We start from the raw sequence: 22,589 nt of genomic DNA, 5'->3' as shown, positions 1-22,589 counted from the left end.
GCGTGTATTTTGAATGCAAATTTGTTCTATCTATATTTTTTCTGATTTTCAAATGAATGAGAATGAGAACTCATTGAATTATACATTTTAATATTATTAATTATTATTTATTTCAAATAATATTTTTTTCGCCACACTGCACAGAAAGCAGCTGTTTTCCAGTCCCTACGTAGATCTGAAAGACCTTGTTTGCAGACGACGTCAGAAAAGGGTTTCTTTTCCGGGCTAGGCCAGAAAGTTGTCTCTTTCCAGCCGCTCATGGGAGTAGTTAATAAGTCATCTGCTAGATCGGGCGAGTGGCCACTTTCATCATCAGCTGAAGTAGCCATGATTTCAGTTCCAGTTTCGAATCAAACTAATTCGCTTCGCAACCAGTTCTATTCAATTATTTATTGTTGATTAGTGCATTCCGAATTTTCAAAAATGCTTGAAGATGACTGTGGTATTCCAAGTGAAATTTTAAAAGAATCTGAAATCCTGACTGCAAATTTTCTACCACTAAAATCAAGAGATAGGTACGATAGCGTAACAAGTATTCTTTATTTTGTATTCTTCATTTATTTTGTCAGCAATACCTGTAGTGTGGTGAAAAATATCGTTCGCACCACGGGCAAAAATGTTTTTCCAGCTCTCAATCTTTTCTAGTCCTTGGCCTACGGCCTCGGACTTGAAAACCGATTTCGAGCTGGAAAAATCTCATTTTCTGCTCTAGGTGCGAAATATACTATTTCATTCATAAATTGATCAGTTGGAAAAATATTCAGAAATTAAGATTTACTCAAAATTATTCAAATTTCCAAATCAATTCAATTTTTAATTTGAATAAATTATCGATTCTTAATTTTCAATTGGATTATCAAGTTTGAAATAAATCGAAGTTGTCATTAACAACAAAATTATACAGACAAACATTTGATGGATTTCAGCCATAATCAACCATTTTTCATATTCAATGGTAACTGTATTTTTCATATTCAATGGTTCATATTCAATGGTAATTTAATGTGAAATACGTAAGCAAAGTTCCTCTGCTGCACTCAAGAAACCATTCCACCCTCGCGTACGGCTCGTGCGTAAACGTTTCTTTCGATGCAGCAAACTGGTACTTTGCGCACTAGTTGCACAAATAACTATTCAACTTAATTTTCGCTACACCTCCGACAATATTATAACCTACGTATCCAAAACAATTTCATTTCTTAACATCATCTTTTCCAATACCATCTCTCCAATATCCGTAGTATACCAATTTCTGATCCTGCTCTTCCCCAAAAATAGACTTTTATCTTTTGAAATTCACTTCTAACCCTCCTCAACCTCTTCTCCATCATCACCAACCTTCTCCTCTTCGTCTCACATCCTCTTTCTTACTCCTTCTCTACCTCCTCTTCACAAACTTCATCTATTTATTTACCAGCCGGATAAATAAACCCCCAACCACTATTGCGGCAAAATTCAGACCAATTTCTTCCCTAGACCAAATTTTAGGTTTTCTTCCTCTTAGACAAATGAGATTCACTTCAATCTGTCAGCATTGATAGGATGGACAGCATCGTTGTTATCCATAGGGGATTGCTTACAGGCATCAGTATCGTATTTGTACTGGTATCTTAGGCAAGTTTCATACTAATTTGTCAGCATAGGTTACATAACAAGTATTCTTGCTATTATCATAAGAAATACTGAATGGAGTGGATATCACTATAGGTTCAAACAGTCAGCTTAGGTTAAATGAGAAGTATTGATGTTTTTCATAAGAAATACTGACTGTTTGCAGTGAATCCCACTATAATTTCAAACTGTCAGAATAGGTTAAATTGGAAGTATTTATGTTATTCCTATAGGGAAGGCTGTCAGTTTAAAATGAATCTCTCAGTAGCAGTAATTTATAAATTGGATGAGATGTGTGGCCGGCCTGTTTTCTTTGTCGACTGACTCTTCAGACGCTGATTTATAGTTTATTTTTGCTGCCAAAACCTCAAACCGAATTACCGGCTTATCTTTGTTGGCAACCGATCTATTTATCTTGCCACTCATATTTCTCTTTGTCTTCAGGTTCTCTTTATCTTAAGGTTGTATTTGTATTGAGGTACTGTTTGTCTCAAGGTAGTCTTTGTATTAAGGTCCTTTTATCCCCATATTGAGGTCCAATCATTTCATGATTATGTGTTTCAGTGTCTGTTGAATGAATAGATTAATGAATCTTGAGTTTATATTTGTATTGAGGTACTCTTTGTCTTAAGGTAATGTTGAGGCACATAACCTGATGCAAAGAGTATGAGTGTGACACATATTTATCCTAATCGGAATAATTCGTGGAACATAGAGTTACTAGTATAACTAATCATATCATTTATTGACCGAGCGAAGTTAGGTCTATGATTAAAGTCGACGGTTTGGCATTTCTCTTAATGTTTAAATGTTTATAGGTTTATATGTTGTGCATTTACGGCGAAACGCGGTGATAGATTTTCATGAAATTTGACAGGTATGTTCCTTTTTAAATTACGCGTCGACGTATATACACGGTTTATTACAATTAGTTACCTCTTACCAACCGACCCTCCACACATAAAACAAATTACAAATTGATCTATAATTTGCAGTAGTCTAATTGACCGAGCGAAGTGAGGTCTAAGATTCAAGTCGACGGTTTGGCATTTGTCTTAATGTTTAAATGCTAATATGTTTTATATGAAATTTGACAGGTATGTTCCTTTTTTGATTGACATATATACAGGGTTTTTTGGAAATTTTGCATTTCAAGGATAATATTAAAGGGAAAAGGAGCCTCCTCCATACGCCAATATGGGAGTAAAAATCAGACTATAGAATTATTCATCATAAATCAGCTGACAAGTGATCACACAGATGTGTGGAGAAGTCAGTCTATTACTGTATTTCCATAATGTCTATAGTTTCAATCAGGTACTTGTGGATGAGAATACTCCGTGAGGTCTACTGTTCACAGAACTACTAGTAATTTATAAGGTTATATTTGTTCTAACACACTTTCCTATTTATTCCAACACGACATGCTGTCAAATATTGAGTAAATAATTAAGAACTTTTACTTACTGACTGAAGTACTTTCTAGTCTAGCGATCATTTTAAACAGTAATTGAAAGTAAGTGACTGTTGAAAATGATTGCTAGACGATCGAAAGTACTTCAGTCAGTAAGTGAAAGTTTTTAAATATTTACTTAAATAATTGACTGCATGTCGTGTTTAAAAACATAGAAAAGTGTGTTAATACAAAGCAGCTCGGAATGGATCAAGAAACCATCACTGTTATATTTGTATTGAGGTACTCTCTGTCTCAAGGTTGTGTGGAACCTAACCTGATCCAAAGAGTATGTGTGTGACACATGTATTCATCCTAATCGAGATAATTTGTGGAACAAAGAGTTACTAGTAATTTACAACTAATTATATCATTTATACGGTTAGACAGCTGTTATTGTTTTAGTTTCTTTCCACGTTTCAAAATTTTCAATTATTAATACAATATTTTTCAGTTATTAGTGATGAATTAGTAAAGTATTCATATTTAATTTGGTTTTCAACTCTCCTAAATCCTAAATTTCTTGTTTATAATGATATTTTGGACTCAAAATTGGACAAAAACCGTAAAGTGTGAACATAACCTATTTTTGGACAATTTTTATCTAAATTTGGGGAAGGAACAGTTATGGGCTTCAAGCCTGTTGTTCCTTTACCTATCATTCATGGTTGAGAATTATATTGTAACCAATGTATAAATGTATAAATGAATAAATAAATGTATATTGAGGTTCTTTTGTCTCAAGGTTGTGTGGAACGTAACCTAATCTGAAAATGCGTGGCACATTAATCCTAATCGAAATAATTTGAGAAACAAAGACTCATTAGTACTACACTTAATTTTATTATTTTATTCCATACATAACTAGTTTAGGGCATTCATCCCATAATAAAGCGTCAGAATTGATATAATCAAGGGTACTTGAAATTATTCCTTGTGAATAAACATTGAAGTAGCAATAGAGAAATACTTGAACTACTAGTGAAACATATTCTGATCCAAAGCCGTGCCAATTTATCATTGATTGTTGCACAAAGATTCAAGCTTGATTTTTGAACAATCATGAATATTAACCAGAGTATTTTCTTAGTTTAATTTCTAGAGTATTGAATTTGTTTGGATAAATTAACTCACAATAAAATATCATTAGTACTCTGGTATGATATTGTTAAAGAAAAATAATGAGAATCACAATTATTATCTACAAAGAAGATACAAAGTGTTTCAATATTATCTGTTTTTGCCTGGTTGGTGTCTAATGCCTGTGAATTGAAAGCTTCACCTACTGTGGGCGTGTCTTGTCTCGGCCAATGACAGAGCTCAGCCTTGAACTTTAACCAACCACCAATCGTGAGACTTCGTTCACACTGGAATAATAATATTCTGTTGCTCGATTCTTGATAACTGAAGATTGATAATGGTATATTAACAAAGAATAGTTCACATTATTTTTGATAAGTTGAGTGTGTGTGACTATTTCGTTACAGATTCGTTTAATCAAATATTTACGATCATCATTTCCTCAAATAGACTACTATAATAATCCGCTAGTATCAAACCAAGATGGTAGCATATTATAGATATGATAATATACTCTCAACCCTTCAATATTCAACTCATAAACAAATCATGACATTAATCATTTGGTGTGATGATACATTCAGTCATGCAGTCTACAATAACTCGTATTGTAGATACGAGTTATATTTCCATAATATACTCCTATTATGGAAAGGTTCAACTTGCTGATGCTCAAAGTATCCTCCTCAAACATGGTTATTTCTTGTTTTGCATTGGATCAGTTCATTTAAATAATTTTGGAATACTTGAATGAACTGTACCATCTCATGACATAATGATGATAATTTCTATGTTTATCTTTGAATCGATACACTTTAGGCTACCATAAATAGGAATACAAAAAGACAACCCTGAAACTACGATTCCCTAATCACAGTTTAACTCGATGTTTTCAGATTCCAAAACTACACTCAGCAATGATCTCCTCCTGGTTGATTCAATCTTTCCAGGATTGAAACAACTATCTCCATTCTCAACTATGGAAACCCCGTTTAACTGAACTCCCATCATCGCAGTTTAACTCAAAGTTTTCAGATTCAAGAACTACACTCAGCAATGATCATCTTGTTCGGTTTGATTCAATCTTTCCAGGATTGAAACAACTCTCCCCATTCTCAACTATGGAAACCCCGTTTAACTCAAACCCCGTTCAACTGGAACCCCGTTTAACTGGAACCCTATGTGTGCAATAAACTAAGGGCTAAGAATAAGATTGAGCATTTGGCTTACGTCAATTGCAGCTATAGTGAAAACTGTCAGTATTCCCTACTCAGATAATATTATGGCTCCCATTTTAACCAATACTGAAACTTTAAAGTGAATTTTACTGAGGGAAATCTCTGTACAAGATTGAAGCAAAACGACTTCCAGCAAAGTTTGTGTGATTTCAATGTCGCCGGCAAATGTTTTCAAGTTGGAAACTGTTTGAAAGTTCTTTCGAATCGCTTCGATTTGAATGTGCGATCAGGAATAATGACTTCTTGTGTGTCAGTCAAATGCGGAACGGTATTTGAAGTTGCGAGTTTGAAGTGGATTCTACAATGATGGAAGATAGAGGTGGAAGATTCAAAGGTGGGACATGGGAGTGATCTTTGGTTACTATGATGATCTTTGGTTACTGGAAACGTGAAGAAAGAAAATAGTTGCTATAGTGTGGTCCACGTTATAATGGCAGTGGAGAAAGATAGGAGAAAAACGTTGCCGAACCTCTTGTCAATGTCTTCTATACTTGGTAGCTGACACAGGTTTATTGATGTAATTAACTGTTCATTCTCGTTTGAGATGATCAATTGTATTTCATTAAGCGATAACTTACATTTCTCAATAATTTCATAATGAATTTACATAATAAGGATGGAATATTTTGTTGATTAATTATTAATTCTACATTACACAGATGTAAATGAATTGGAAGTTGCATTTCTTCGAATGCTAATTGATGAATAATTATTATTGAACGAATTATTATTAATTCTACATTCTAAAAAGACGATCTGGCAAGAGAGCAAAGCGAGGAAGAGATAGCGCTATCTGCTTTGTTGAATGATAGACAAGGATAGCAGTAGCATTGCTAATCAAACACTGCTATTATAGGTAATTTCTTTCAGTTATAAGATTCAAAGATTGTTTTCTTACTTCTTGGAGTGTGAATCTATCGTGATTTTTGGTTGCTGAAATCATGATGATGGAAACAGATGCTAGACATAGAGGTTGGAAATTCTAAGGTATGCATGATTGTTTCCTTAGTCCTTGGAGTATACATCTGTCATAGCTTTGGTTGCTGAAGCCCATCATCCTTCATCATTGATCTTCAACTTTTGTTTCAATCTTCACTGACTTCTCCATATATTTTGCCTCTAACCAAGATCTGTTTACTGTTTATCACTATCTGAATCACTACATCTAAATATAATCCATTCTATCACTGGATAAATAACTATTGTAAGATTTGTAGAACATTGAAAAGTTTTCAACAAAATATGACATCAGGAGTGAAACATTTACTGCAATCAGTATACAATTTATAACAAAGAAATGACCTCATATAGAAAAATTGTAATATAAAGATGGAAATAAATTGGAAAATGCATTTGTTCAAATGCTAATAAATGTTATCATTAAACGAAAATCCCAAATAAATGCACTAAATTACCCTGAAGATTCCTGCCGCTGCAAACAGCAGCCAGCTGCCACAGAGTGAACAGCTGGATGAGAATTCGATAAGCGCTACAATACAAAAATTATTTGCCAGCCCAAGAATGACAAATAATTGACCGAGCGAAGTGAGGTTTAAGGTTCAAGTCGACGGTTTGGCATTTCTCTTAATGTCTAAATGTTTATATATGTTGCGCATTTACGGCGAAACGCGGTGATAGATTTTCATGAAATTTGACAGGTATGTTCCTTTTTTAATTGTGCGTCGACCTATATACAAGGTTTTTGGAAATTTGGTTCTGGATGAGAATTCGATAAGCGCTACAATACAAAAATTATTTGCCAGCCCAAGAATGACAAATAATTGACCGAGCGAAGTGAGGTCCAAGATTCAAGTCGACGGTTTGGCATTTCTCTTAATGGTTAATTGTAAATAATGTTTATATTTTGCGCATTTACGGCGAAACGCGGTGATAGATTTCCATGAAATTTGACAGGTATGTTCCTTTTTTAATTGCGCGTCGACGTATATACAAGGTTTTTGGAAATTTTACATTTCAAGGATAATATAGAAGGAAAAAGGAGCCTCCTTCATACGCCAATATTAGAGTGAAAATCGAACTATAGAGTTAATTATTCATCATAAATCAGCTGACAAGTGATTACACAGGTGTGTAGAGAAGCCAGTCTATTGCTGTATTTCCAAAGGTCTATAGTTTCAATCAGGTACTTGTGGATGAGAATACTGCGTGAGGTCTACTGTTCACAGAACTGCTAGTTTATGTATAGTAGCGCTCATCGAATTTCCATCTAGCTGTTTACCCTGTTGTCAATATTTGCAGTGGCAGATCTTCGGGGTGATTTACAGCATTCAATTGGGATTTTCATTTAATAATAATAATTGTAATACAACTTCATTCATTCTAACTATTCATTCACCTTATTATTAATTGTATAGCTCATCCATGATCATTGATTAAAGAATTATTTACAATATCAGTAGCACATATAACATACTTATTCATAAAGTTATTGAGTGACGTCATCAAGGTGAGATTTACTTTGAACTATCAGGAACAGTTAAATGGGAAGCATCGATGTAATTTATGAATAATATGACAGTATAAGTGAATCTCACCATATATTACAAAGGGAATTCAAGAACCTCCCACATTTAGATCAACTCAAAATTCGATAACCCTTCTTCACTCACATTACATCCCCGATATCTTCGAAACTCATGTATGCTAAAACAGTGACATAAACAATTAGAAGTCACCCTTCCATATATGACAAGGGGATGATTTGATGGTGTCTTGCAGCATACAAGCAAAGACAACAACTACTGTGAATTAGAGGGTCTACCCTTCCTTCATGAAATACTGCCATCTAATGAGGTTTCAGCATTTTACTATGTTGTCAGAATGGTTGTGAGAATTAGGGATGATGAGTATGGTGATGATTGCTCCTCCTCCTCTTCTTCTTCTTCTTTTTCTTCTTCTTCTTTTTCTTCTTCTTCTTTTTCTTCTCATCCTCATTCTCATTCTCATCCTCATTCTCATTCTCATTCCCATTCTCATTCTCATTCTCATTCTCATTCTCATTCTTCTTCTTCTTCTTCTTCTTCTTCTCCTTCTTCTTCTTCTCCTCCTTCTTCTTCTTCTCCTTCTCCTTCTTTTTCTCCTTCTTCTTCTTCTTCTTCTTCTTTTTCTTCTTCTTCTTCTCCTCTTTTCTTCTTCTTCTTCTTCTTCTTCTTCTTCTTCTTCTTCTTCTTCTTCTTCATCTTCTCCTTCGCCTCCGCGAGTGTGTACTAATCCACCAGTGACTGTAAACTGAAAGTAGATCCTCTATACCATTCTTCGAAGGGTAAGAGATATATTATTATGTGTAAGGGCTGGTGCCTACATACTCTTGAGGGATGTCTGTTGATAAGGCAGGATGATAGGGTGATGGTAAGGCCACCCTTCAAAGTCCCTTAAGGCGCGTGTAAAGCTATATAGTACGCAAATTATAAATTCGCGCCCTCAAGGGCTGGTAATCTATTTTTATAATCGCGGCTTCCGTTTTGGATTGCTAGGGGTGGAGGAAGGAAGGAGGAAGTTGATAAGATGGTTGGTGTGGGATGAGGAGGAGGAAGAAGAGGAGTAGGAGGAGAATAAGGAGGAGGATGATGATGAGGAGGAGGAGAAGGAGGCGGTGGTAGAAGTCTTTCATTTCCTGGATCATTTGCTTTGCAATTTATCAGTACAAGGATTCAATCTCATAAGACGAGTGACGTATTTTTAGAGTCCTCAGATAATTATTGTCTTTTTTGGATTAGCTGTTTCACTTTGCTGGAAGTCGGACTATTTAAATTCAAGTGTCATTCAGGAACTGTGTTTCAGTATAGAAACTCAATTATACAGATCTTCATTCTTTGAGAGTATCAATATCATCATTTTGCTGGTTGAAACTATCTCATAAGTGAATGAACATTACCATAGCCATCTCTAATACAAGGCCCTGGGGCCCTGGCCTACGATATTGCAACGTCGCAGCGTAGGCCTGGAATCTATAACATGATTGGTCAAGAGATTTGAAAAAAACAGCTGTTCTTTTCCACCAAACATGTATTAGATTCTAGGCCTACACTGCGACGTTGCAATATCGAAGGCCAGGGCCTTGTATTAGAGGTGGCTATGACAGTACTATTGTTATGATTCAAATATCCAGATTCTATGTCTCATTCGTTTATATCCCTCACTACACATTGATATTCATTACAATTTGTAATTTAACTTCATAATCAACTCTACTTTCAGTATACTTGATTAAAACTGTTAGACACAACTTGACTACAGTCTTGAATGGATACCAAGATGGTAAACATGAATTCCAACCCCGAAGTGAAAGACTTGGATATCCTTTACCTCAAGTAAACCCTTAAATTGTTATTATTAACTTCTAACCCCAAACAAGGGAGCTGAAATATTCTCTGCTTAGCGAGATAAAGCAATTGCGATATCCAAATTTACTTCTAAAGTTTGGTAAGGTTGTGATATCAGTTTCAAAGAAGAATTGGATATTGAAAGAAAAATAGGTAAATTCCAATCAATATGTAGAAATGAGGATATAAGGCAAGGGCTGGGTGCCTTTAACATGAATGAAAAAGTTATATCATATCGGAACCAGTGGAGGGAGCATGTCAACAGAATGCCAACAGAAAGGATTCCCTTGAAAATTCTTAACTACCACCCTATAGGAAAAAGAGATATAGGTAGACCTAGGAAAAGATGGCTATAGAATATAAAAGATGAATACCGTAACTGATTTAATGATTATTCCAATTTTAGATTACCGTACTGTAATAGATAGATATACAATTATACTGTCGTGAGTCGGAACAGGCAAGAGCCTAAACTTTGAATGAAGGAAGAAGAAATTTGATAAGTTTAAAAATATCATAAAAGGTTATAATTACAATTATTGGATTGAATTATTAAATCTGGATTTTGAGATGCAGAGTGGTTCTACATTAAAACTATATTGTATTGAATATATTGTTATTGAGATACTGAGAAATGAATTAAGTTGATATTGAATTTTATTCTTCCTTGTTTACATGTAGGATTCCCATAGCCTCCAGTGTGTTCTATAACTGATTTTGAGGTGTGTTTTCCGAGACAATCAGCCGTATTGGTATATAGCTGAGAATATCTCAGCTTCCTCGTTTGAGGTTGGAAGTTAATAATAACCATTCAAAGCTTTGCTCGAGGTAGAGGATATCGAAGTCTTTCACTTTAGGGTTGGAATGTGGCTGATTTTCTTGTGATTTGCAGCTTTAATATGATAAAGATTGTAAAACAATTAAACAAAAAAGAATGCTTTCATTTAATCGTAGATTCAAGATGGTTCATAAATGGTTCTCAGTCCTGGGACTTCAGTCGGATTGGTACACATAGAGAAAATATAGTATGAAATGGTGCGATATGCATGATATTACTCTGAATAGTAAGTTTATAGATATCTAACTGACTGCCTCAATCATGATAGGACAATAATAACAACAATATGGTCACAAAACAAGACATCCCACAATTCAAGCCACGATAATAATATCCTCGTTAACAAACTACTATAAATTATAGCTCGTCACAATATGCCGCGAGCAATGAAGCACGGTGCGTTTTGGGATTGAACGAAACCAGCAGAATGTGCAACATGTATTCATATGGGAGTCTTCACACAGACGATCGGCCGACGGCAGAATGTGCCCCATGTAGTTAGATGGAACCCTCCACACGGGGAAGAAACCATTGGACCAGTGGTGGAACCAGGAGGAATTACAGGGTAACAAGTGGAGGACCCGAATTAATCATTCGCTATCTGTAGTATTTTAGGGAGAAGTTGCAAAGTAGGGGTGTCGCAATTGATGAGTAGAGGGGTAGAAATGTGGAATGTTGTGGTTGAGAAGGGGGAGGATAGAAGAGGTAGGAGAAAAGGAAGAAGGAGGAGGGAGAGGACAAGGAGAAGATAATCATAAAGAAGGAGAAAGAGAAGGGGAAGAAAAAGGACAACAAGAAAAGGGAGATGATAAGGAGAGGTTGATCAAGAAGAAGGGGAAAAGAATAAGAAAAAGAAGGAGGAAAAGAAGAAGGAGGATGGAGAGGACAAGGAGAAGATAATCATAAAGAAGGAGAAAGAGAAGGGGAAGAAAAAGGAAAGCAAGAAAAAGGGAGATGATAAGGAGAGGTTGATCAAGAAGAAGGGGGAAAGAAGAAGGAAAAAAAGGAAGGAGAAAAAGAAGAAGGAGGAGGGAGAGGACAAGGAGAAGGAGAAGATAATCAAGAAGGATGAGAAAAAGAAGGAGAAAGAGATGGAGGAGAAAGAGAAGGAGAAGAAAAATGAAAGCAAGAAAAAGGGAGATGATAAGGAGAGGTTGATCAAGAAGAAGGGGGAAAGAAGAAGGAAAAAAAGGAAGGAGAAAAAGAAGAAGGAGGAGGGAGAGGACAAGGAGAGGATAATCAAGATGAATGAGAAAAAAAGGAGAAAGAGGAGGGTAAAAAGAAGAGGAAGAAAAAAGGAATAAAGGAAAAGGGAGAGGATAAGGAGAAGATGACTAAGAAGAAGGATAAAAGGAGAAGAAGAAAAAAGAAGAAGAAGAAAAAAGAAGAAGATAGAGGAGAAGGCGTGATCCTCTATGTATTCATACCGATATTTTGACTGTTATAAAGGTGCGTACAGACTTTCGCTCTGTTCCGCAACCGAACGTCACTCCAGCAGAGCGATTGATGATCGACCGGCGAGCAAGAGTGGTTCGACCGGGGAACGCGAGAAGATCTAACATCTTCCGTAACGTTCATGATTGGTGCGTGGGCGGAGCGACTGTGGTTCGATGGTGGTACGAGGGCGGCACGAGGGCGGTACGAGGGAGGAGCGGGCTCGGTGCGGATTGGAAGCGCGAATATGTTTACGCAGCTTTAGATGATCGACCAGGGAGCAAGAGTGGAACGCGAGAAGAGCTAACAACTCCCGTAACGTTCATGATCGGAGCGATTGCGGGGTGAGTGCGGAGCGTGCGTGGAGCGATTGCGGAGCACCTTTAGAAACGCTCACTCATTTCTCACCATCTTCTCATATCCAAATGTTAATATTCTATTCTATGTCTATGTGGCTATCATGATTTCGTTTTCTCTTTGATTCTTCTCCTCATTCTTATCATGCTTCTCCATTTTCTTCCACATGGTCTTCGTGTTCTCTTGTTCCAATTCTTATTTGCTTATACCATTCGTTATCCTCTCCAGTATTTCCCCATCTTTTTGGTAGAGAGTTAGTGGGAAGGATATATTCAATAATCTTTCCGAAGAATGGACATTGATAAGTCCAAAGCTCCGCCAATTTATGTAGATGCATAACAATATTATCTTTAGTTATTACAAATTGCTTTATTCATATCATATACAGTTCAATAATTATTTTCTTAGACTATATTATGTAAATTCATCTATAATTTTGATGTATTGTAAGCTATTGTATGTAAGTGTATAAGCCAGTATATATTGTAATCTACATAAATAGAGTACTCAATCAATCAATCAATCAAATTATAAAACCTTGGTTGTTTCAACAACATGATTTAGACTGTTTTATCTTAACATGTCAGATTGTAGTTTTAACCCCATTGTAATCTCTTCATGAATATATTAGTGCTTTATAAATTTTCTGAATTGTATTTTGAACTGTTTCTATGTTTTTGAATTTTTTAGTTTTGTTATTTGATATTAAATTTTTAACTCTAAATTTTGACTCTAAGTTTCGTTCTCTGTAAACAGTATTTTTCTTATAAAATTATTATCATTGTACCGCAATGGCCGCAGATAATAATTCTTATTTATTTTATTTAGCAACTCTTACCTCTATATTGTGAAATTTATATATAGAATGAATGTAAACTGGCAACATCTATGAAAAATTGCTGCTAGTATAATTCTGAAACTATTAGTGTTTTTAAATGTTGTATTACTCAAATGTAGAATAAAGTTCATTTTCATTTTCATTCTTTTTTCCTGATTCTTCTTCTCATTTCGTTATTCTTTTCTTCTTCCTACTCCCGTTCCTCCTGTCATTCTCTTTATCCTTCTCCCTTTTCTCGTTCCTATCTGTTTTCATATTCTCTTTCCAGTATCATTCTTGTTTCCTCTCAAATTCTCCTATCTGCCTCGTCATCCTATCTGTCCATTCTACTTCTTCACAAGTTTCTTCTTTGCATGGTCATCCCATCTGTCTATTCTACTTCTAACCGACACCCACCTTGTTGCTTCCCTGAATTACTGTCTCGTCCCGAAATTTGTCCAGAAGTTTTGGGTTCCAGGGATAATCCCTTCTACATAGGTTTCTTCCTCATACCCTGAAACTGACCAGAGGGTCTGAGGAGGGATGACTACCAGGAACCCTGCTCCCTCTCCCCTTCTCCAGAATCCCAACTGAAGAAGAAGATGATGATGAAGAAGAAGAAGAAGAAGAAGAAGAAGAAGAAGAAGAAGAAGAAGAAGGACGGTGGTGTACCTTACTTCGAGGGTACTCTCACCCCAGAAGTGACCAAGGGTAGAAAGGGTGAGGAAATAGCCTAACTAGCCTTCAAGCGGTTTCCATTTTAACCGGGAGCAATTTGCGTAGCTGACACAGAATTCAAATGACGTGGCTTCTGGTTTACCCTCGCTGCAATAATTGGTGGATTCTCCATTTGAATGGCAATCCTTTCTCTTGATAATCATTATGTGGCAGGAGATAGTGATTTTCTCATCAGACTTTTCATGACTTGATATCAATGACGAAACTATGATTGTGCTCTAGAATATCATTTGTTTAATTCCTTCTCATATCTAAAAACTATATTGAGGCTACGTCAGAGTGGATAATACATAAAAGTCAACCGTTGTTTTTTCAACGAAATTCAAATTCCAAAAAGTCTGGTGTGGCGCACTCACACAACTTTCCTTGCCGTTATGAAAATTGATCACCTGACACTAGTGTAAATGCGCATCTCAAGTCAAAGATCTAAGCCAGCTGGTGACAGGTCAATAACGCTGGATACACAATGAGATCTGCTATCTCTTCATAGTGAATGAATTTATAGATTAAATTACAGTTGCAATATTGAATAATTACATTTTCTCAAATTTCAAGCTTATTTTCAATTTTAAGTGAAAATGTTACTGAACATTAATTAAAGAGACTTCCATGTAAAATCTTTTCCACCCCAAATTTTTCGTTCAAATTATATTTGATACCTGATAATTGAAAATCTAAAATCAAACTTTGCATAGATGGGGTGGAGCTCCTGAAATTGTTATAGATATGGGACTTGTGGCAGTTGATATAGCTTATCAATGACTATTTCAGGTATGAATTTGATCGAAATCGTTGGAGTCATTTTCGAAAAAAACGCAGAAAACAATGTTTTTGACAACATTTTCGCCATTTTAGCCGCCATCTTGAATCGCATTTGATCGAAATTGTTCGTGTCGGATCCTTATAGGGGAAGGACCTCAAGTTCCAAATTTCAAGTCTTTCCGTTAGTTGGAAGATGAGATATCGTGTACACAGACGCACATACACTAATACACGCACGCATACAGAACAATACCCAAAAACCACTTTTTTGGACTCAGGGGATCTCGAAACGTATAGAAATTTAGAAATTGGGGTACCTTAACTTTTTTCGGAAAGCAATACTTTCCTTACCTATGGTAATAGGGCAAGGAAAGTAAAAAACGTGACCAAACTTCTAATGAATTTAATCAAATTTTTAATGGTAGCGTTCATCGAATTTCCATCTAGCTGTTTACCTTGTTGTCAATATTTGCAGTAGCAGAAGTTTTTGGGATGAATTACAGCGTTTATTATGTATTTCCGATTAATAATAATTTTAATTCCAAAGAAGTTTTATACGAGGCCTATTGTTTGTTAAATACAGCTGCGTTGTATCCGTCCTATTGTAAATTAAGAAATAGGTGATACGATTCATTGTAATGACAATATTGAGATAAAGATGAACAAATAAATGTAGGGGTAAGGAATAAAACCGCTCACAACATCAACCAAAACGTTTATCGGCAGAGCAATTTCAAAGATGAGAACAAAGAAATACTATAGAAATTGAGGCGAAAAGTGGGTGCTCAGTAAATGTTGCGTTTTGCAAGCAAGTCATGGTTAGGTTAGGCAGGAGAGAAAAGTAGACTACAAAGGATGCAAGAAAAGAGGTTGGTGGATGTGTCACCCCTCCCCGCCCTGAATTCCAGGGGCTCTTCGGGGGGGGGGTGATGATAGAGGGGGTTGAAAAGGGAGTAAGGGAGATGTGAACTTACCGCAGTGCGGTAGGAACTCTTTTGTTGATCAATCAGTCTATTACTGATTCCGAGCAGATACGATTTGTTATGGACCTGTACTGGCCTCTCTACTGAAGGGGTTCCACCAGGGTTCTGTGCCCCCCATGGACCCCCAACACACTGAACCCCTTTCTCATGAACCTCAAAGAACACACTGTTGAAACGTTAAGGTATTTTATAAACCTTATAAACCACCACTAGAAATCTGTAAAATTGAAATATTGCTGGATGAGGTGTATTATTGAACTTTCAAAGCTACTTCAAAATCAAAATCGTTTATTTATCCTTAATTGACCGAGCGAAGTGAGGTCTAAGATTCAAGTCGACGGTTTGGCATTTCTCTTAATGTTTGAATGTTTATATGTTTATATGTTGCGCATTTACGGAGAAACGCGGTAATAGATTTTCATGAAATTTGATATGTATGTTCATATTTAAATTGCGCGTCGACGTAAGCTTATATACAAGGTTTTTGGAAATTTTGCATTTCAAGGAATATATAAAAGGAAAAAGGAGCCTCCTTCATACGTCAATATTAGAGTGAAAATCAGACTATAGAATTATTCATCATAAATCAGCTGTCGAGTTGACTATAAATTGCATGCCATGACGCATGCAATTCGATATCTCAATGTAACTTTGAGTGATCCGTGGTCTAGTGGATAGTGCTTGCGTAGGTAGCAGCATAGAGATCCCGGGTTCAAACCCTCTCAATACCAAAAGTTTTTTTAACCAGATCACTCCCGTGTTATCGGATGGGCACGTTAAACTGTCGGTCCCGGCTGAAGTATGACAGTCGTAAGGCTCATTGACGGCTTAAATTATATATTCAGGCGGTGGGACCTTCCCGCAAGGGACTCCCCACCAACAAAAGCCATACGAATTGATTAAAAATAAACTTGGTAAAAAATTAGCAGCTGTGTAGACTATAAATTGCATGCCTCATTGCATGCAATTTTTATGCACTATTAAATAGGATGCAAAGAACTTATAAAAGCTCGTCTGGGCGCCTAGATGTCTTCTGGTTTTCTCGCGCTAAATTCCGGATAGCGTTATATGATAATTAAATCTTGTGTAAGCATGACCTGATCGAATAAATGAATAAATAGTTAGTGTATCAGTGTGGATGTGCTTATGGTTTGGGACGTCGTTATAACTGCGCGAGGTCTACTGTTCACGGAACTACTAGTTAGAATAATAGTATACAGTATGAAATTATATAATACTTCTTATAAAAATCTTCAATGATTATTCAAAATTAAAATAATTCATCTATCAACATTTGTAATTCATCAATCATTCTGGATTGCAATGGAGAACTGAGTGGTTGCCTGTGCTTAGTAACATCATGCCTCCAGATCTCAGAAGGTTGGAGAAGAAGAACAAGTTTATTTCCCAGTTGCAACACATTCATGAGGATCTCCCAGTCTCTAGAGATTTGGCTAACCCTCCACCAAGGCGCCTCAAGTCAAGAAGATACTTGAGACTTGACTAGCAGGAGGAAATAAGAAGTGCGAGGGAGTTGTGGAGACTGAGATGGTTGCAGGGAGAGGTCAGGAACAAAGGCCTTGTGGTGACCCCAATGACATTGTCCCTGGCACCCAGCTGAGACGTAGAGAGTGGTGTGGCCTTAACCGGTTCAGGACGCAGGTGGGAAGGTGTGCTGAGCTGATGACAGCATGGGGATACACCTCTGATCCTCTGTACCAATGTGGACAAATTCAATCAATGAATCACCTGATATCTGAGTGTCCACAACACTCCTATCTATCCTCCTATCTATCAACACTCCTATGATGCTGGAGAAGATGCATGTCAGTGGCTCCACAACTTACTAGATTCTATTAGTATTTAACATATTAAGTGTAAAATTATGTTTTTTCCAACTTTGGCCTATGAATGCATATGCATATATATATATAATGGAGAACTTTAAACCAGCACAATTTGGATTTAGATAAGAGTGTGAGGCTCAAAGATAAGGAGATTTGTAAGAGTAAGAGAGTAAGGAATAAAGCTAATTTTCTTATGTGGGAGTCGGAAGGTAGATTGAAGGTACTACCCACTATTGTGGATGAGAATTGAAGGTAGATTGGAGGTAGAAAGCCGAAGGTAAAAAATCTGTATTAAGAGATGCTGTATTAGGATCTTCATTGACCGAACGAAGTGAGATCTAAGATTCAAGTCGACGGTTTGGCATTTCTCTTAATGCTTAAATGTTTTAATGTTTATACGTTTATATGTTGCGCAATTACAGCAAAACACTGTAATAGATTTTCATGAAATTTGACAGGTATGTTCCTTTTTTAATTGCCCGTCGACGTATATACAAGGTTTTTCGAAATTTTACATTACAAGGATAATATAAAAGGAAAAAGGAGCCTCCTTCATACGCCAATATTAGATTGAGAATCAGACTATAGAATTATTCATCATAAATCAGCTGACAAGTGATTACACAGATTTGTGGAAAACTAGTCTATTGCTGTATTTCCATAAGGTCTATAGTTTCAATCAGGTACTTGTGGATGAGAATACTGCGTGAGGTCTACTGTTGACAGAACTACTAGTGTAAGTTAGAATATAGTGAGAGAGATAGAGTGAGTGACCTTGAATGGGGAGATTCTGTGAAAAAGCTGTATTAAGAGATTCTGTATTAGAATCTCCATGTAAGTTAGAATATAGTGAGAGAGATAGAGTGAGTGACCTCGAATGGGGGATGAGAGTGAGAGAGAGTATAATATGCTCCACATATTGTATATCAGCATATGTAGAGAGACATAATGAGAGAGAGTGAGAGAGAGTTTAGGTAGTTAGCTCACAGCTGAGTGCGTTTTAGAGAGTTGGATGCGCTGCTTCACGGTAGAGTGGCTTTCAACTGTGGCGCGCGTTTTCTCAATAGCAGTGACGTCATCAATTTCCCGCCGGATTTTGCCGCCGAAAGTGGTTGGCGGGAGAAATGCAATTAGTTGCGCTCCGCTGCCGTCTCAAATAAACGCGACGTTTTCAAATGTCCCGCGCAAATTAGAATATTGTGCCGATTCCGAGCTACTGTGTCTTCCTGCGAACTCCTGTTTTGTGTTGGTGGTGGAAGTGATGGTGAGGTGGGGTTGATTTGAGATGATCATCAATTGAAACAACTAACAACAATGATCAATTGAATATGTTCCTGACCGTGTGTTCAGGTATCAAGTTTCAATTTTATATTGTTGCTGGGTAAAATTGTGAGCTGGGTATGGGTCTGGATTAAGGTAATAGTACTTTACGTCACAAGTCCGGTAACGATAATTTACCGTATCAGTATGATTGTTTCTGCCCGAAACATAGTTGAGGGCAGAATTATCATACGAATGCGGTGAATACGTTAACATACAGAGTTACGTACAATATTTTTTGTCATACTTAACTGAGAAAGAATAATATTGCTGAGAAACAGAAACCATTACCTGATGATGCTCGAGTTACTGCATTTTATAAACATGACCTAGTATAGCTTGTAGCGCCTAGTTCATAACAGACAGACATATAAAGCTCAAATAAAATGATAAAGTTCTATGTTATAAGATTTCAAATGACTTCTTATAACTTGAAACTTCTTGGATGAGTTCATAAATTATTTGACTTATTATATTAATTACTCAGATGTTATTAGGACTCAGTGGAGAGTGTCTCCGAGAGCTATTCCCTAGAAGGCTGAATGAAGCACACCCTGAGACACTGTTAGGAATTTGAAGCTGGATGAGTTTGATTGGGATAAGAAACGTATTCAGATGTTTTCTGATCATGCGCTAATGAAGGTAATCTTCTCACTAAAGTTCATGTCAATTTAAATTAAATTGGTAACTCACAAAAACGTATCATTGATATAAATGCATAGAATGCTGAAGAGTACAGTAGAATAGATGCTACAATTATGTTATTTTATCACTTCTTACTAAGTTGAAAGTGACGTCTATAGTGAGGTGATTAATGCTACTAACAAATTAATCAAAACTATAGGCTGCTTATCTCTTTTCTGTATAGGGCTACTTGTAATATAGATATGAAGAAAATGAAAATCTCAGTACCCTTTTTTGAAAATTTTTATTTTTAGTGATAAAAATTTTTCAAAAAAGGGTACTGAGATTTTTATTTCCTTCATATCTATATGGGCTGCTTCTACGTGATGACACCCAAGCCTAGTATATATTTACTATACTATTCATATTTACTATCATCATTACCATTTTTAGTTTCCTTAACCTATTATCATGGGTAAGAAAAGTATTGCTTTCCGAAAAAAATTAAGGTACCCCAATTTCCCAATTTCTTCTCCCAATTAACGGAATGACTTGGAATTTGGAACTTGAGGTCCTTCCCTATAAGGATCCGACACGAACAATTTCGATCAAATGCAATACAAGATGGCGGCTAAAATGGCGAAGATGTTGTTTGAAAGCAGGATTTTTCGCGATTTTCTCGAAAACGGCTCCAACGATTTTGATCAAATTTATACCTAAAATAGTTATCGATAAGCTCTATCAACTGCCACAAGTCCCCTATCTGTAAAAATTTCAGGAGCTCCGCCCCATCAATGCAAAGTGTGATTTTAGGTTATCAGGCTTCAGATACAATTTAAACAAAAAATTCCAAGTGGAAAAGATTGAGCAAAAAAATCTCTACAATTAATGTACAGTAACATTTTCACCTAAAATTGAAAATAAGTTCGGAGTTCGATAAAATAAGATTATTCAATTTGCAAACTGTTGGCAGGTGATGATTCTTTCAAACCATTCACTATGAAGAGACAGCAGACTTCATGTGTCTGCAGCGTTATTGTCCTGACACAAGCTGGCTTAGATCTTTGAATAGTAGACTTGAGATGCGCGTGTACACTAGCGTCAGGTGATAAATTTTCATAACGGCAAGGAAAGTTGTGTGAGTGCGCCTCACCAGATTTTTATATCAGTATCTTACAGTTTCTGTAAAAATACAGATATAGTCAGCTGATTAAAAGTGAATTTTTCATGTTCGCTGCGCGTATATCTGTACGCACCTTAACATTCAGATTATCATTATTTTGGGAGTACTTGAATATATCACGAGGCAGACCTCAGAATAATTACTGACCACCCTTCAAAATCCATTGCTTTATAACTCCAAGAACAACTTCAACTCATGAATATCACCCACTTCCTTCCATTGACATCCATGCGTTAGTTCTGATCCTCTGATAATCCCACACAGTTTTGAATGATAAATTAGAATCCCGAACTGCAATAAGGGAACTTTCCCATTTGCTTTGGGTGTTAGAGATGTAAATGTATTCGAAATTACATATCGCACATATCATTTATAAGTTTGTGGGGATTGCTATACTATATTGTGTAATAGAATAGTTACATTATATAGTGAGGTATCATTTTCTAAACCCTGAGTATTGTTATATTAAAAAAATAATATGTAATATAATGTAATGAATGTATGAATTTATGAATAAACTCCTCTGGATGTGTCGTCCAACATCCAGAGAAATTATTATTATTATCAACTGGTGTATTATGACTCCAGATACTGATGATGTGGTGAGATTTTGTGATATCTATCCATAATGATGATCCGTAATGTGATGTTGTCAAAAATATCACTGATTTATTGTCAATCTAGCAGGTAACCCAAGCTCAGCAAGGGTCCATTTTAAAACTTGACAAACTGAAAACTTGATGTAATCAAATCTTGAAGAATTGAAAATAGGCCTATAACCATCCTCGGTTAATTAAGAATGTATATGCAAAATTTCAAGTTAATCAGTTCAGTAGTTCAGACGTGATGATGCGTTAAACATAATCTTCCAATCCCGAATTTGTATAAGCCAGTTCTTGCCTTTTTCAAAGTATAGATTACTATAATATTAGTGATTTTATTTATTCGATTAATGATATCCTAGCGTCTTCATTATGGTGGTTGTCATGAAAAAGTTGCATCAACTCTGATGTATCATAGAATTATGAAATACTGATGTAGCCTATGTGATTTGTAAGAAATACAAAAGCTACCTACATTTTTCCTCTTTACTACTCTTTATTACTACCAAATGTAGTGTATACTACTTTTTCAATTGAGGATGACAGGAAGAGAACTAATGTATAGTTCGCTTTCAAAAGAATATCATCCACAGATAAGCTTTAGTGGACCCATGCTTTCAAAGAAAATTCAATTATTGTGCTAGAGAAATATAGAAAATAATTGGTTCGTTTATGGGAGTCTTCAGACATATTCATTTTCCAATGTGTGAAAACTCTCATAAGAAACAATGGTGATCTTTTAAAGCCCATCAAAGCAAAAATTGATCGAAAAGTATAATATACCTTTAACCTATACTATACTCTTTAGACGTATATCATAAGGTGCGTACAGACTTTCGCTCTGCTCCGCAATCGAACGTCACTCGAGCAGATCGATTGATGATCGCAGGTGGAGCAAGAGTGGAACGCGAGAAGAGCGTGTAACAGAGCTCGAGCTTGGCAAGTTCCTAGGTCAAACTAACTAATAGTTGCGCATGCGCGATCAACGTTTTTGTTAGCAATGTTTGTTTATAGCTACGATCTTTGTGTTGGCAAATAAAATTATCAAAATTGATAATTAATTATTGAATTAAATAATATAAAGTTATGAACGCATTTATAATAATAGGTACTGGCATATTAGCATTTAGAAAAAAGAAGTCGAACTCCCAATCAAGCCTTTCACCTTTTGAAACATTGACAGACATTACCTCTTATAATAAAACATTAGAATAAATGAAATAATCATAGTATTTATTATATAAACATAATGTATTATTAGGCTACCCAGCAATCCCTGGTAAGAATATTTTATTTAGTTTTGTAACCCGATCAGCTGGATTGAACGTTTCACATTTGTGAGGTTAGGTTGTAGCAAAG

This window comes from Nilaparvata lugens, chromosome 12 (genome assembly GCF_014356525.2).
Source record: "Nilaparvata lugens isolate BPH chromosome 12, ASM1435652v1, whole genome shotgun sequence".
NCBI classification, from domain to species: domain Eukaryota; kingdom Metazoa; phylum Arthropoda; class Insecta; order Hemiptera; family Delphacidae; genus Nilaparvata; species Nilaparvata lugens.
This window is presented reverse-complemented; position numbering follows the sequence as displayed.